General features: G+C 48.6%; 1 protein-coding gene and 1 pseudogene across 1 annotated transcript in view; both read right to left on the reverse strand.

The window, feature by feature from the left end:
- The window catches only part of LOC146206813 (cholecystokinin receptor type A), a 67,709-nt gene that overhangs the window by 16,320 nt on the left and 37,833 nt on the right, over positions 1-13,556 (reverse strand). The window lies entirely within an intron of this gene.
- LOC146206814 (uncharacterized) lies at positions 4,157-6,311 on the reverse strand (annotated as a pseudogene).

A 13,556-nucleotide genomic window follows, 5' to 3' on the forward strand; every position in this document is an offset into this window, starting at 1 on the left:
GGCAATGAATATAAATGGTCTGATTCCTGTACAGACCGTCCGGTGAAGTCCATATGTACAGGCGCCTCTTGTGCTGTTGAAAATGAGTATTCGCTATGGTCAGGTTGTTTTCTTGACAAAACTCAACTAGCCTCTGCCCAGCTTCATTTGGCTCGCCAAGACCGAACTTGCCTATAATTCCGGATATTTCTTCGCTCCCGACCTTAGCATTCCAGTCTCCTATGAGAAAAACGACGTCTGATGATGGGGTGCGGTCTAAAAGGCATTGTAGGTCCGCATAAAATCTCTCAACGTCAGCTTCTTCGGCAGTAGTGGTCGGTGCATAGACTTGGATAACTGTAATGTTGAAAGGGTGACCTTGGATCCGAAGTGAAATCATTCGGTCGTTTTGGGGGTTGTACCCTAGCACTGTTTTGCCCATTCTTCTGTTTACTATGAGAGCGACCCCATTCCTTCTCTTGGACTCGTGCCCACAATAAAAGACATAATGGTCGCCGGAGTTAAATTCTCCCATTCCGGTCCACTTGAGCTCGCTGATACCCAAGATATCAATGTTCAATCTGTCCATTTCTCGCTTGACGACATCCAGTTTACCTTGCGTCATAGATCTTACATTCCATGTTGCTATGTGATATATCTCCTTGCAACATCGGACTTTCCGGTCGCTTCCCGACACATCCACAACTGAGCGTCCTTTTGGCTTTAGCCCAGCCGCTTCATTCGTCCTGAAGCTACTAGGAATCGCCCTTTGTTCATCCCCAGTAACATGCGGGACGCCTTCCAACCTGGGGGGCTCATCTTCCGGCGCCATATCATTAATGGTATTGTGACTGGCCATAGGGTTTTCTTGGCAGGAAATACTGGAGTGGGTTGCCATTACCTTCTCCAGTGAATCACATTTTGTCAGAACTCTCTGCCGTGACCTGTCTATGTTGGGTGGCCCTACACAGCAGAGCTCACGACTTCATCGAGTTTCGCAAGCCCCTCCGCCACGACAAGGCAGTGATCCATGAAGGGAATCCAATTTTTACCTTCTGTGTTTTTCACCTGTTGCTTAATGCTCTTTATTTCTCCGTCCTTGTGACTAGCATACTTACTAGTTAGTTTCCTAGTTCTCTTCCTCCATTGTGAGTCAACGCTTTTTAAGTACAGGTATTTAAATACTTTAGCTGCCCATCTGTTACTGTCCAACTTCCTCAGGCGTTCCTCATATAATATTTTACTCTGAGCTTCCCGTACTTCGAAAGATGCCCAGCCCATATCTCCCTGTACCGCCTCATTTGTAGTTTTGCCGTGGGCACCTAGTGCTAATCGTCCAATGGATCTAATGTCGACTGTACCTCTGATTTTAGGCACAAAACCGCATTTCCGAAAGTTAGTCCGGGCACCATAATTCCTTTCCAAATACCCCTCAAAACCTCATACCTATTGTATCCCCACAATGCCTTATGCTTCATTATTCCGGCATTCCTTCGCCCTTTGGCCTTAAGTGATTGCTCATGCTTTCCTATGTATGCCAATCCTTCGTTTACCCATACCCCCAGATATTTATATTCTGCTACTCTAGGTATTTCATAGCCTTGTATTTTAAGCCCCTGATTAGTTTAGCCGTTGAAAATCATCAGACCCGACTTAACTGCGCTATAACTGAAGCTTAGAACGTCCCCTTCGTCTCCGGAATACTTAACCAGAGATTGCAATTCTTCCAGACTCTCAGCTAGCAGCACAATATCGTCTGCATACATCAAACCGGGGAGGCGCTGCTCTACCGCCTTTACACCTAATCTATATGACAGGTTAAAACCTTGGTTACTGTCTTGTATCCTCCGTTCCAGATTTATCATATAAAGCATGAACAGCAGCGGTGATAAAGGACAGCCTTGTCTTAATCCTTTGCATACTTTGACATCTTCCGTACTTCTTATCCCTTCCCACGTAATTTCTACTTTGTTATCCCGGTATATTTCCTGTAGGAACTCTATTATCTCATAACCGATACCTTCTTCTTTTAATATGTTCCACAGGAGTTCCCTGCTTACGTTGTCGTACGCCCCGTTTATGTCCAGGAAGGCCAAATACAAAGGTCTATTTTCCACTCTAGATAGTGCCGTCGTCCGCCGCGCCCTCGGTCGGCGCCGCTTTCGTAAGCGCTGCTATACGTGCTGCGAATTCGTCGCCTTCGTTGATGTTGCAGCTGAGAGCTCACGTTTTTCGACGTTTTGCTCAACAATACGTCGTGCAAACGATGCTGCCACGTCGGGACGAGGATGCGACCGGACGTACACCAAGGCTGCATGAAAACGCCGGCGAATGGTACTTTAGACACTAATTCTTTTATGTGCTGTTCTTGAACCGTGGTTTAACTTGAAAGTATACACTGTTGAAGCAGGACAGCTCGATCGTATGTTTTTCGCAATCGGTCGCCGACTAACCTCAGACACGCATGCTTTGGCCAAACTCGGTACGCGATAGCAGCGGTTAGCGGCGTAATCGCGGTGAACGCTGCCCGTGCCTTTAATGCGAAGTGAAAGCAGCGCAGCATCGACTATAAATATGCACTGTCGAGAGCAAATGCACGATGTGAATTGGGTCGAAATTCACGTTAAATCAATGCGGCGATGCCTGGAAAGCATCATTCGTATAGTATCTGTATTTCGCGTTCGGTAGCTGCTCGTACGATTCATTCGCTGGGCGTTTGTGTGTAGTTACCATTGCGATTATAAAATATAATTGAAAATACATGTATCGTGAAAGATACAAGACATACATCCACACAGTTAACAATTCGGACTGCGGAATCGGAGCACAACCCTTCGCTGTCGCCCCGGCCGCTAGTGTTGTTTCCAACAGCTGCCGCCATGCTAAACGGATGGTATACGGTTTGCTGGCGCGCTTAAACAAAACGCAAAGTAGCACCAAGGTGTCGGATAGCTTTTACGAGTACCCCGAAATAGCCATTTACCGCAGCATCAACAGCGTACGCACAGCCCAAGATGGCGACAAGGGGAGCCGGAGCGGACTTTCCCAGTTTGGATCATACGGGGCGCCACCATCAAATTAAGATGGCTGCTCTCAGGCATCGAAACTAAATGAAGTTCGTGTGATGGACAAATTATCAAGTTAGACCAGAGGTGGGCATTTGACCTCAAAGACCTCGACCTCACCTCAAACTCAAAAAACAAAAAAAATTTGGTAACCTCACTAACCTCAACCTCAGCATTTGAGGTTGAGGTCCTCCAAGCAACCTCACCTCACTTTTCAGGTGACCGTTGGCGACCTCACTCAACCTCACCTAAAACTCAAATTGTGAGGTTGAGGTCGGGCGCTCGACCTCAAAAAACAATTATTCATTGAATTAAACCATAACTAAAAGCAAATATACCTTTCTCTATAATCCTGGGATATAAAGGCAAGCCAAGGGTTTGCGGTATGAAGGTCGTATCTTATTCTTAATTTTATACAACAATTAATATCCCGGATAAAAGCAGAACTCCGGAGACTTCATGTCTAACTCTGCACTAAAGTGGCAATCCTCTTCCACTCCTTGCCTACCCTTTTTTTAAGTCGGTTTCGTCCTATGGCCTGCGTAAGTACCATATTACTACGCATGGGCCCATAATGCAATATAAAGAGTTAATCCCATCCGACTCACGTTAATAAGATTCGTGTTAGGAATAAAACAAGCCAGTTCTTTTTATATACTGAAGAGACAAATGCGGTTGACAATATATAATGACGACAATGACGATATGCGCTTTTTCTTAACTCAGTAAAAAAATATTCATGGTTGTCAAGTTTTCATTTATTTAACCGTACGTTGTCTCGCGACCGAATACATTAAATTAGGCACAAATAGGAATACCTTCAAAAAGTTGAAAAGAGAATGCTGCTGATGTTATGAGGTCCCAACCGGCTCGTTCCTTTCCCCTTATACGCGTCTTCCCTTCAAGCGGCGGTGAAGATGACTTCAGTGTCCTACATGTTTGTCGATAACTGTGATCCCGTGCCGTATTGCAAGAATTGGCTAAATTGCTACTTCGAACACCACGCCTTCATTAAAAAATTACAAGGATCGGTACAGATGGGCAGCGGTGGTAGTGAACTCATTTATTGCGCCAAAAAACAGGGGACTAGTCAAATGACCGGTTGCGCTGGTTTAAAGAAGGTCGGCGGGGATCCCTGGGGATGTCGTGGCCTCCACCGCGCGCTGGATAAGACGGCGTTGGTCTGCTGGCTCAGAAGTACGCAGGAGGGATTCCCACGTCTCTAGGGTGTTTTGAGTTGGCTGTGTTGTAGTGTGTACATGTCCACGTCATGTGTATGAGAGTGGCCGGAGTTGAGCAGTGTTTGCACATGGGGGCTATCTGTTCCGGAAAGATCGTACTGTATAAGAGAGGGTGTGGGAAGCTGCCAGTTTGTAGTTTCAGTCATTGGACGGCCTCACGTCTTGTTAGATCGTGGTGTGCGGGAGTATATGAGCATCGTTCGAGTCGGTAGTGCTGGATTATGTCCGTGTAAGTGGTGAGTAGAGAAGCGCGTGAGATATTAGTCTCAGGGAAAGCACGGTGGCTGATCATACACTCGGCTCGACAGCTGAGATCTCGAGCGAAAGTGTGCGCCAGGGCATTTCCGCTGAGCGGCTCGTGGGCTGGAGCCCAAAGAAGTAAGCGAGATGTGGAAGAGGGTGCAGTCTAAAGTAGAATGTGTAATGCCTGGCAAGAGATACGGCCAGCATCGTAGTTGCGAATAGCCTGTTGAGAATCACTGATGACGATTTTGGTATTAGGGTCGGCTAGCGCTAGCGCAATGCCAACCTCCTCAGCTGCGGTGACTGTTTCTGCATTGCGAATGCTGCAGGCTGGGTACCAGCTGCGGTGAGGGGTGCGAGCTACCGCCACCATCGCTGGCCTCACTGGATAATAAGAGGCGTCCGTATACGTGACGTCCGGACGTCCGCTGAAGCGTTTTTCGAATTGGCGAGCCCGGTCGGCCCTTCTCTCGGCGTGGTGTTCCAAGTACATTCGTTTGGGAATGGTAGGGATGCGGAGATTTATACGATATTCCGGTGTAAGTTCAGCATAAATTGGGGCCGCTCTCGATCCCAACTTGCTGCAGTACCGGTCGGCCAGCGTGTGCGAGTGAGAGCCGCTCATACTGGGCGGTGAGGGTTGCTTCAATCAGTTCGCTCACGGTGTTGGAGATTCCGAGAGTCATGACCTTACGTTAGCTGTGAACATGGGAAGACCTAGGGCCGTCTTGCACGCTTTTCGAACTGACGCCTCTAGCCGTTCGCTTTCGGCACAGGTGAGACGTAGGTAGAGCCCAGAGTAGGTGATGCGGGAGCAGATGAAAGCTTGAACGAGGCGCATGAGGTTGGACTCTCACTTGCATTGAAGCTTGTTGGAGATTCGCTTAAGGAGGCGTCCGATCTGTACCACCGACTGGTCGATGCGTTGGAGCGTGATGATGTTACTGCGGTTGGCCTGTAGGTGCAAGCCCAAGATCCTGATGTGATCTGTGCGAGGAATCGGGTTTCCTTTCATCTGGAGGTTGATGTCAGGAAGTATCTTTGGAGGACGTCGTCCCGAGGAAGGGATGGTGATATACTATGACTTTGTCGCCGAGCAGGTGTGGGCAACTGTACTTAGATAATCTCCGATCCGTTCGATGGCCGTCTGTAGAGTCTCTTCAATCTGGCCGTCACTGCCGCGCGTGATCCAAAGTGTGAGGTCGTCAGCATAAAGGCTGTGATGCAGGTGGGGTATGTCGGCCAGTAGCATGGGCAGGCCTATCAGTGCAACGTTAAACAGCATCGGCGAAAGTACGGAGCCTTGCGGTGAGCCACGGTTTCACGGAGAGATAATAGAAGGATCTCCCGTTCCGACTTTAAGTTGCACTGCGCCGTCGGTGAGAGTAACGGATGTACGCATACGTGTGATGTCCCACACCGAGAGTCTGAAGTTGTTCAAGAATCGCTTCATGGAGGACGTTCTCGAATGTCTTGGCAACATCGAGGCCGACGATGACTTTCGTGTCTAGTGTGCGTCTCATGACTACCTGATTATGGAGAAAAAGCATAATGCCCGGGGCCGCTAAATGAGGGCGGAAGCCGAACAATGTGTCTGGTAGAAGATGATTGTCTCGAGGTATCGTGAGAGTCTGGTCTGGATAACGTGTTCCATCAGCTTCCCAACGCAGGATGTGAGAGAGATGGTACGGAGGTTGGTCAAAGTTGATGGTTTGCCCGGCTTGGGGATGAGGACTAGATTGGCGCATTTCCACTCCTGAGGGATGGTACCACTGGCCCAACATTCTTTAAAATAGTCGGTAAGAGCATGAATGGATGCGTCGTCTAGTTTCCTAAGCATTTTATTTGAAATGCGGTCGAGGCCAGCCGCCGAAGTCGTCTTGAGGCGATTGATTTCTGCTCGGACCTCCGCAAACGTGATTGGAGCGTCTAGGCCAGGATTGTCCGTGCCCTGATAGAAGGGGGGTTTAGTTGTTGGTTCGGGGCGGATGTAAGTTTTGAGCTCGTCTGACGTGCCAGGATACTGGTGGAAGATTCACTCTAGCTGTTGACGTGTTTGTAGTTTGCCTCCAGCTGGGTCAAGTAAACGTCGAAGGAGACTCCATGTGTTAAGAGCGTTTCAAGTCTTATTCATCTGATCACAGATCGAGCTCTGTAGAGTGAGTTCAATTGCATAGTTCTCGATATTCGTGCGTGCGCGCGCCAGTCTCTGTCGGATATCGCGGTCCCATTTCCGAGTGGCGAGTAGAGCTTCGAGCGACTTCTTGCGCGCCCACAGACGGGTGTAGAAGCGGTCTCAGTGTGGGACACTGTCCTCTAACTCGACGGTTTGTGTGGCTTCGGCCACTTGTTTTACAATTTCGGTTGTCCACGCCTTCATATCACTAATAGCGGGATATTTGTCCTTCTGTTTCCTGTGCATCCGGAAGGAGCACTAGTCAATCACCTGAGCCGGCCGCGTACATTGCCTGGTGGGCTCGTGTATCACGATTTCGAGCACGCAGTGATCACTCCCAAACTTTTCGTGAGTGTGCCACCAAGTCTCTAACTCCGGAGGTCGTAAAGGCAAGATCCGGCGTTGTATTATAGTGTAGGCCCGTACCGTGTCTAGTGGGGTAGGACACGTTCGTGATAAGGGTCCGCTGGGGCGTATGCCAGTCATTCCAAAGGCGTCGGCCTTTAGCAGAGTGGTGGTGGTAACCCCAAGCGCGGTGATGCGCATTGAAGTCACCGAGGATGAGGGGTTGCCCCTACGTCAGCTGCTGGGCTTTGATGAAAAGCGGACCGAAAATATCCTTATGGGCTCGGGGAGGGCTGTAGACATTAATTATAAACAGACTAGTGCGACGTTTACGCGAGGGTCAAGGTAATATTTATAAAACGTCTTATTTTGTGAAAGTTGATCTAAATTGTGTTAGAGGACAGTGAGATTACGTTTGACGAGAATGGCTATTCGAGGTTTTATTCATTCCGATAGGCAAGCTTCGTGTTCTTGTAGCATTCCTGGAGAGCTATTAGTTCAGGGCGATCACTCGCGGTGAGGAATTCTGGAGGACCGGGCGCTTACGCGTGAACCCACGACAGTTCCACTGCCAGATGGTGGTGTTACCCGAGCTGCTCACCATGATTAGGCTGGGAATGTTGTGGGGTTGGAACAGGTGTCGGCGCAGGGGCCGCGGGTACCACGGCAGCGAGGAGTTTGCCCTGTGCTTCTATAGCTTTGCTCAGAATCTGAAATTGTTGTTTGACTTCTGAGCTACTTTGTGGAGTGATCGTTCGATGTGTGCTTCTAAAGCCTTGATGCGAGTTTGAATGAGGTCGCAGCTTTCCTCAACTTTGGCAAAACGCGCCTGCCAACCCTCCGCGGGTGAGTCGGCGTCGGACGTTGCTTTGGGTTTTTGTGCGGATCAGTTGAGAGGAGTGATATCCATAGGTACTGACTGAGGTGATCCCTGTGGATACGGGGGAGACGGAATAAGTGTGGCCGTTGGCTTTTCGGGAGCCTCTACTCTGAGTATCAGTTGTTGGATGACTGCTGTCAGTTCCATAATCGCTTCGTGTGTGTCTAGAGTAGTGGGAGTCCCTTCCTGCGTACTCACCGGTACTTGACGTTCTCGTAGATCGGGTAGAAATGGTGTAGACCCAGGTTGCTGCTGCAGAGGATGAGGAGAGGCCCGTGTCTGCTGGACGACTGCAGGTGGCCCGGGTCTGGTCTGGGAGGTCTCCTGAGACCCCATCCGTTGAGAGGGAGACTTGAGCGATGGAAAAGAGCTCGAGCGGTCTTGGGGCCGCCGCTGCTGGCTATAGGAGCGTTGCCAGTCCCATCGGCTGGTGCGCTGGGACGTGATCCGCTTGGTGGTCTCTTGGGTCTTAAGTTTATCTGCCTCAGCATTCCGAATTTTCTCCCACTTCCTGCGCTTGACTTCGTAAAGAGTCCTGAAGATTTCCCTGCAGCAACTATCGCCCTTGAGATGTTCCTTGCCGCACAGGCGGCAGATTGGTTTGCACATGTGTTCGCTGGTAGCATTGGATAGTCCAGAACCTCTGCAGTTGATAGTTGTGCTTGTACAAACATCGGCTCGATGCCTGGGCTCGCCACAGCGATAGCACACCTCGTACTTCTTCATGAATAAGTTGCATCTGTGGCGACTATTGTAAAAGTAGACCCAGGTAGGCACTTGGCGCTGAGCGAACGTGATGAGCACTGCGGTGGTGTTCCCGAGCCGCCGAAAGTCTACCATGGGTGAGTTGCGGTTGTCTTGTAACTCTGCTTGAATTGTATTTCGATTCAGTCGGAGGTCGACGCCGCGAATCACACCACTGCTCGAACTATCATCTGGAGCACAGTACACGGATGTCTCATACGCCTTGTCGACGGTGATTTCTTTACGTTGCATGATCCGTTCAGCTCTTTCGGCGACTGGGGTGCAGTACGCGAAAGCATTCTGAATCAGGTTAGCTTGTATAAGGTCTTCGTGACGAACAATGTCCCTGGTGAAGTGAGCAACCGTGCAAATCGCTTTCAGTAGTTGGTAGGGTGTAATCTTCGAGAGTAGTAGTCCACCGCGTGGACGCACAATCAGCTTGAGAGCGTTTCTGGGTAAGCGAGGTTGGTTCGAAGCTACAGATTTCATGGCTATGCGTCCTCGCCGCCGAGGCGTGAGTTCAGCTGCCATCTTCGCACTTAGCCCATTGTTAATATGGGACGCTTGGTTCGTTCCCGCTTTGTCTCCAGGGAAAAATGGCGCGGCATGCCCTGATGTTGTTCGCGCTTCCCGGAGCTTGTTAACTTTAGTCAACCAGTCACGGACTTCTAATTCTTCTCGAGAAATTGGGATGTCTTCTACGCTAACCCTCATTGCGAACTACGGTGCGCGGGCATGGTCGACGACGCAGCCCAGCTGGCGAACGCTGCTGCGACGCAGGTGGCGAACGCTACTGCGACGCGGAGCTCCGTATTCTTCGGCGCGGCGCAGTAGACCTAGCGATGCATCTGGCTTTGTCGCGGGAAAAAGTTGACCTAAAATGGTCAAAACTCGTTGTACATACTTCTGGTTGGTGTCCCTGGATTCCGCTCGTCTTCAGGAAACCGGTGATAGTAATGAAATTATTGTAGGGTCTCACTGTCTAGGGTAAAGGCACGAAATCAGCGGAGCTCTGGGATTCGTCCGTTGTCACTCGCATTCGCAGGGGCCCCTCCTGGGCAAAAGGGTTAAATATGAACCACTTTGCTGTCGCGCACATCGGCTCGCCCGTCAAACTTCGTCTGAGCAATATCTGTCCAACTCCCAGCCGTGTCCAAAACAAAAAGACGATATAAATACTTGTACTTCCGAACAGAATCCTGGATACATTTTCGCCAAAAGTCTGAGACGAGCTTCTTTGTGATATTCACTTGTTTTCCTTTAAAGGCTAAACTAATAAAATTCACGGTGGTGTCTCCGAAGCTGCTTAGCCGCGTGCACCACAAGTGCATCCAGAGAAGTTATTTCCCCGCCAGTGTCGTATATGTTATAGCACATAAACGTAAAATAAAGGCAAGAACGACAGAAAGGAGGCGAGAACGCAACCGGGAGCGACCGCGCTCCCTGCTGTGCACACGCTCCTCCCTTCGCCGTCCATCTCTAAGCATCTGGTTTTGCTCATACGGTGAATGCCGAACTGTCACCAATACACACCAAAGGCAGTGGTGTATGTGTGTCGGCTCCGCTTTTAGAGACTACATTGCGCTTTGCAATACTTGCAACAATAAAACAGAAAAACTAAACGACCCTGCCGTAAGTGGAAAGGAGGATTGTGCTATGGGCCTCTGGAAAGATGCCAAAGAAAGACCCTGTCCTCTGTTGCGCAGCGCGCGAACGTAATTGATTACATACAAGAAATTTATATAAAAAGAAATAACATGTTGCCGAAAGTACTAACAAATGTTGAACACTAAAGGCAGAACATGACAGCTGCGCTTTTCAGAGCGTATAGAAGGGGTGAGGCATCGACTTAGTACTGCAATCCTCAGTTCTAGCATGTAATCGGTTTCGTTCACGTATATCTCAATTGATTAAAAAGAAACGAATGTCTGAATATATTACCCCGACATCTGACCACGAAAATTTTCGTCCGAATGATTTGTCCGTCTCGAACAGATGGCAGCCCAAAAGACATTCACTGAGAACTTTGGCTCACTAAAGGGCTTCAAGGCGGAAGTCGTCCCTGCCGCGCTGTTTAGGCATTGACTGCGAGACCGTTGTTTGTGTTTGACTAGAATTGGGACAGGTACTGCGACATTTTTAAACGCCGCTGATGCCTACTGTGCTGCATCTATTTCTATATATGCTCTGTGGTGCGGCGTACGAGGAAGCGCCAAATGAAAGGGGGCGCACGGACGCCTGGATCGAACGCCCGGAGGTGTCGACGTGTCAGCTTCGTATATGCGTGAATCTCCTGGTTACGTCAGTACCAGTCATGAGGTCATGACCGGATGTGACGTCATTATCCCTTCGGGTTATTAGACATGAGCGGGTGTGACGTCATGATGACGTCACGACCGATGACGTCATCATGTGACGTCTATGGACGTCTCGAAACGTCTAACCATTGCTATTGGTCAGTGATAGTTAACCATGACGCACTTTCTGAGTACTAATTAATGACTGGTTAGTGTTAATTAAACACCCCTTAACTAGTAAGTGATGGTTAGCGATAGTTACGGTGACCTCCAAATGCATAGGTTCCTATGGCCATCTGCTTAACAATTTTATTATTAGTCATAAATTATCATAAAATTATCTTGAAAATGCCTTAAATCATGTCCCGATATGATCTGATTGCTACTGATTAAGTATCCATTCAATAGTGATTGGCATATGTCCATATAAGGCAGACACCCGAAACGCGGGCACATTTGCTAATGACAGTATGAGGCATTACAGGCTTTCGCCTTAAAGGCCCACTGTCCACCTTCCGGTCAAAATATTTTTTTCCGTGGTGGCTGTGAGGCTTCGTCCCCACAACGCAAGGCCGCAAAACGTTTTTGAAAAGAGTAATTAATAACGGAGTTACAGCCACCGCAATCAACCGATTCTGCGCTTCCCTTTCCTTCCGTTCCCTCTCAGAGGTTTTTCACTCTACTGCCCGGTCGTCTAGCCTCCGTAAGCCAAATTCCCCTTCCTCCTTCGCGTTTGGCCAGAGGTGGGGCGTTTTGTGGAGAACGTCACTCGCGTATAGGTCGTGAACGTGAACTGCAGACGAGCGTGAAGCAGTGCGTGTGCGGTAGGCTGCACGAAAGAAGGGAAGGCTGTAGAAACGGCGCAGCACACAGAACGGACTCGGGGCAGGGGGGTGGTGATGGTGGTACTCTCCGCGTGCGCGAAAACGAAACGGGCGAGGGAAAAGCGTGCAGCAGCGAGCGGTGGACACAATTAGTGGTGTACGCCCATCCTTCTCCCGTCAGTCAGCGAGACGGACCAATGAATGTCGTTTGCGACAAATACGTCATTGCTGCGGCTCGACGGGCCAGCGCAGGGAACTGGGAAGCTGGCTTCCCGAAGGAGAGCATGAGAGAGCTTTGATTTGTATTTTCTTTGCTTTGCGGCACGCGTGTCACTGTAGCACTTTGCACAGACTATCTCCGCTACACGATAGAAGCATTGAGATCCTTTGCTTAAAACGTCATACCCTGGACAGTGGCCCTTTAAAAAGGACACGCTCCAAAATTTCGAGTTAGAAACCATCTCAATACTTTGAGAATGTTTTTCTTTTATTTCTCTCTGCACCTAAGTAAGAGATTACAAGAGAGACTTGATATTATAAAGTTAAGAATCCCTTACCATCTCCTTCTTCCTGCATTGCTTGGTTTCACTCGAATTCGAGAGATGAATAAAGAGCCTTAGCAGAGCAAAAACTTTTTTTTTTCATAGGGCTTTACTGTATACAAGCCCCAAGTAATGTTTGTCCCTTCCTGATAAAGGCTTGCCAGCGGTTAACATGCGCAGGCTTCTTTCCTGTATACCAGCTGCGTCTTATAAGCTGTACCGTCCGTCTCATCCTGTTTCATGTTTTACCGCTATATTGGTTATGTAAGGAATGCTAGTACATTCATCCCATGCTGCAATGATTCGACATTGCAGTTGTTCGGGGCCACTTGTGAATATATGAGAAGGAACAAGCAGCACAAGACCAAAGAGAGGTTATTCTGGAGAATGTAAGAATATAAATTTACAGGACAAGAATATAGAAAGATAGCGTACGATTCAAAATGGGGGACCTAGATAAAATTCTCAGACGGTCTTGTGCCGGTTTTCCTTGTTTGTTCATGTTTTCCTGTTTTTTTTATCTGTTAGTATCACGTTCTCTAACAATTTCGCTGCACCAGTTTCTGTAAAGTTTCCGTGTAATGTATAGCGGGATCATTCATCAAATGTAAGGCAGCAACCGTGACGCCAGCGCCTGGGAACGGGCATGCACACGACAAACAGTATACTGCTCCGCGCCGTTTGGGCAAAGACAATTTTCTTCGGTTTTTGTTTGTTTGTTTGTTTGCTTGCTTGCTTGCTTGTTTGTTTGTTTGTTTGTTTGTTTGTTTGTTTGTTTGTTTGTTTGTTTGTTTGTTTGTTTGTTTGTTTGTTTGTTTGTTTGTTTGTTTGTTAGTTTGTTTGTTTGTTTGTTTGTTTGTTTGTTTGTTTGTTTGTTTGTTTGTTTGTTTGTTTGTTTGTTTGTTTGTTTGTTTGTTTGTTTGTTTGTTTGTTTGTTTGTTTGTTTGTTTGTTTGTTTGTTTGTTTGTTTGTTTGCGGCATCCGACAAAGACACCGCGGGTCACTGTGAGTTATGTGCTTTCCGCGCTCCTGGGTGTTTGAGCCGGCGGCAACCATCTGCACAAACAAGGCAGAGGGTGTTGGTGGGGGGGGCGGGGGGTGAGAATGCACACGAGGAGTTCGTGCCGTAAAAGAAAAAGCCGCTATTTCCAAGAAGACCAGTGAGAAGTGTCCTCGGGCTGCGGAGATTACGGTGGAATACCAAAAGCTGGTAAGGGGCT

The sequence above is a fragment of the Amblyomma maculatum genome, chromosome 1 (assembly GCF_055883805.1).
Source record: "Amblyomma maculatum isolate TAMU_Amacu chromosome 1, ASM5588380v1, whole genome shotgun sequence".
Taxonomy (NCBI): Eukaryota; Metazoa; Arthropoda; class Arachnida; order Ixodida; family Ixodidae; genus Amblyomma; species Amblyomma maculatum.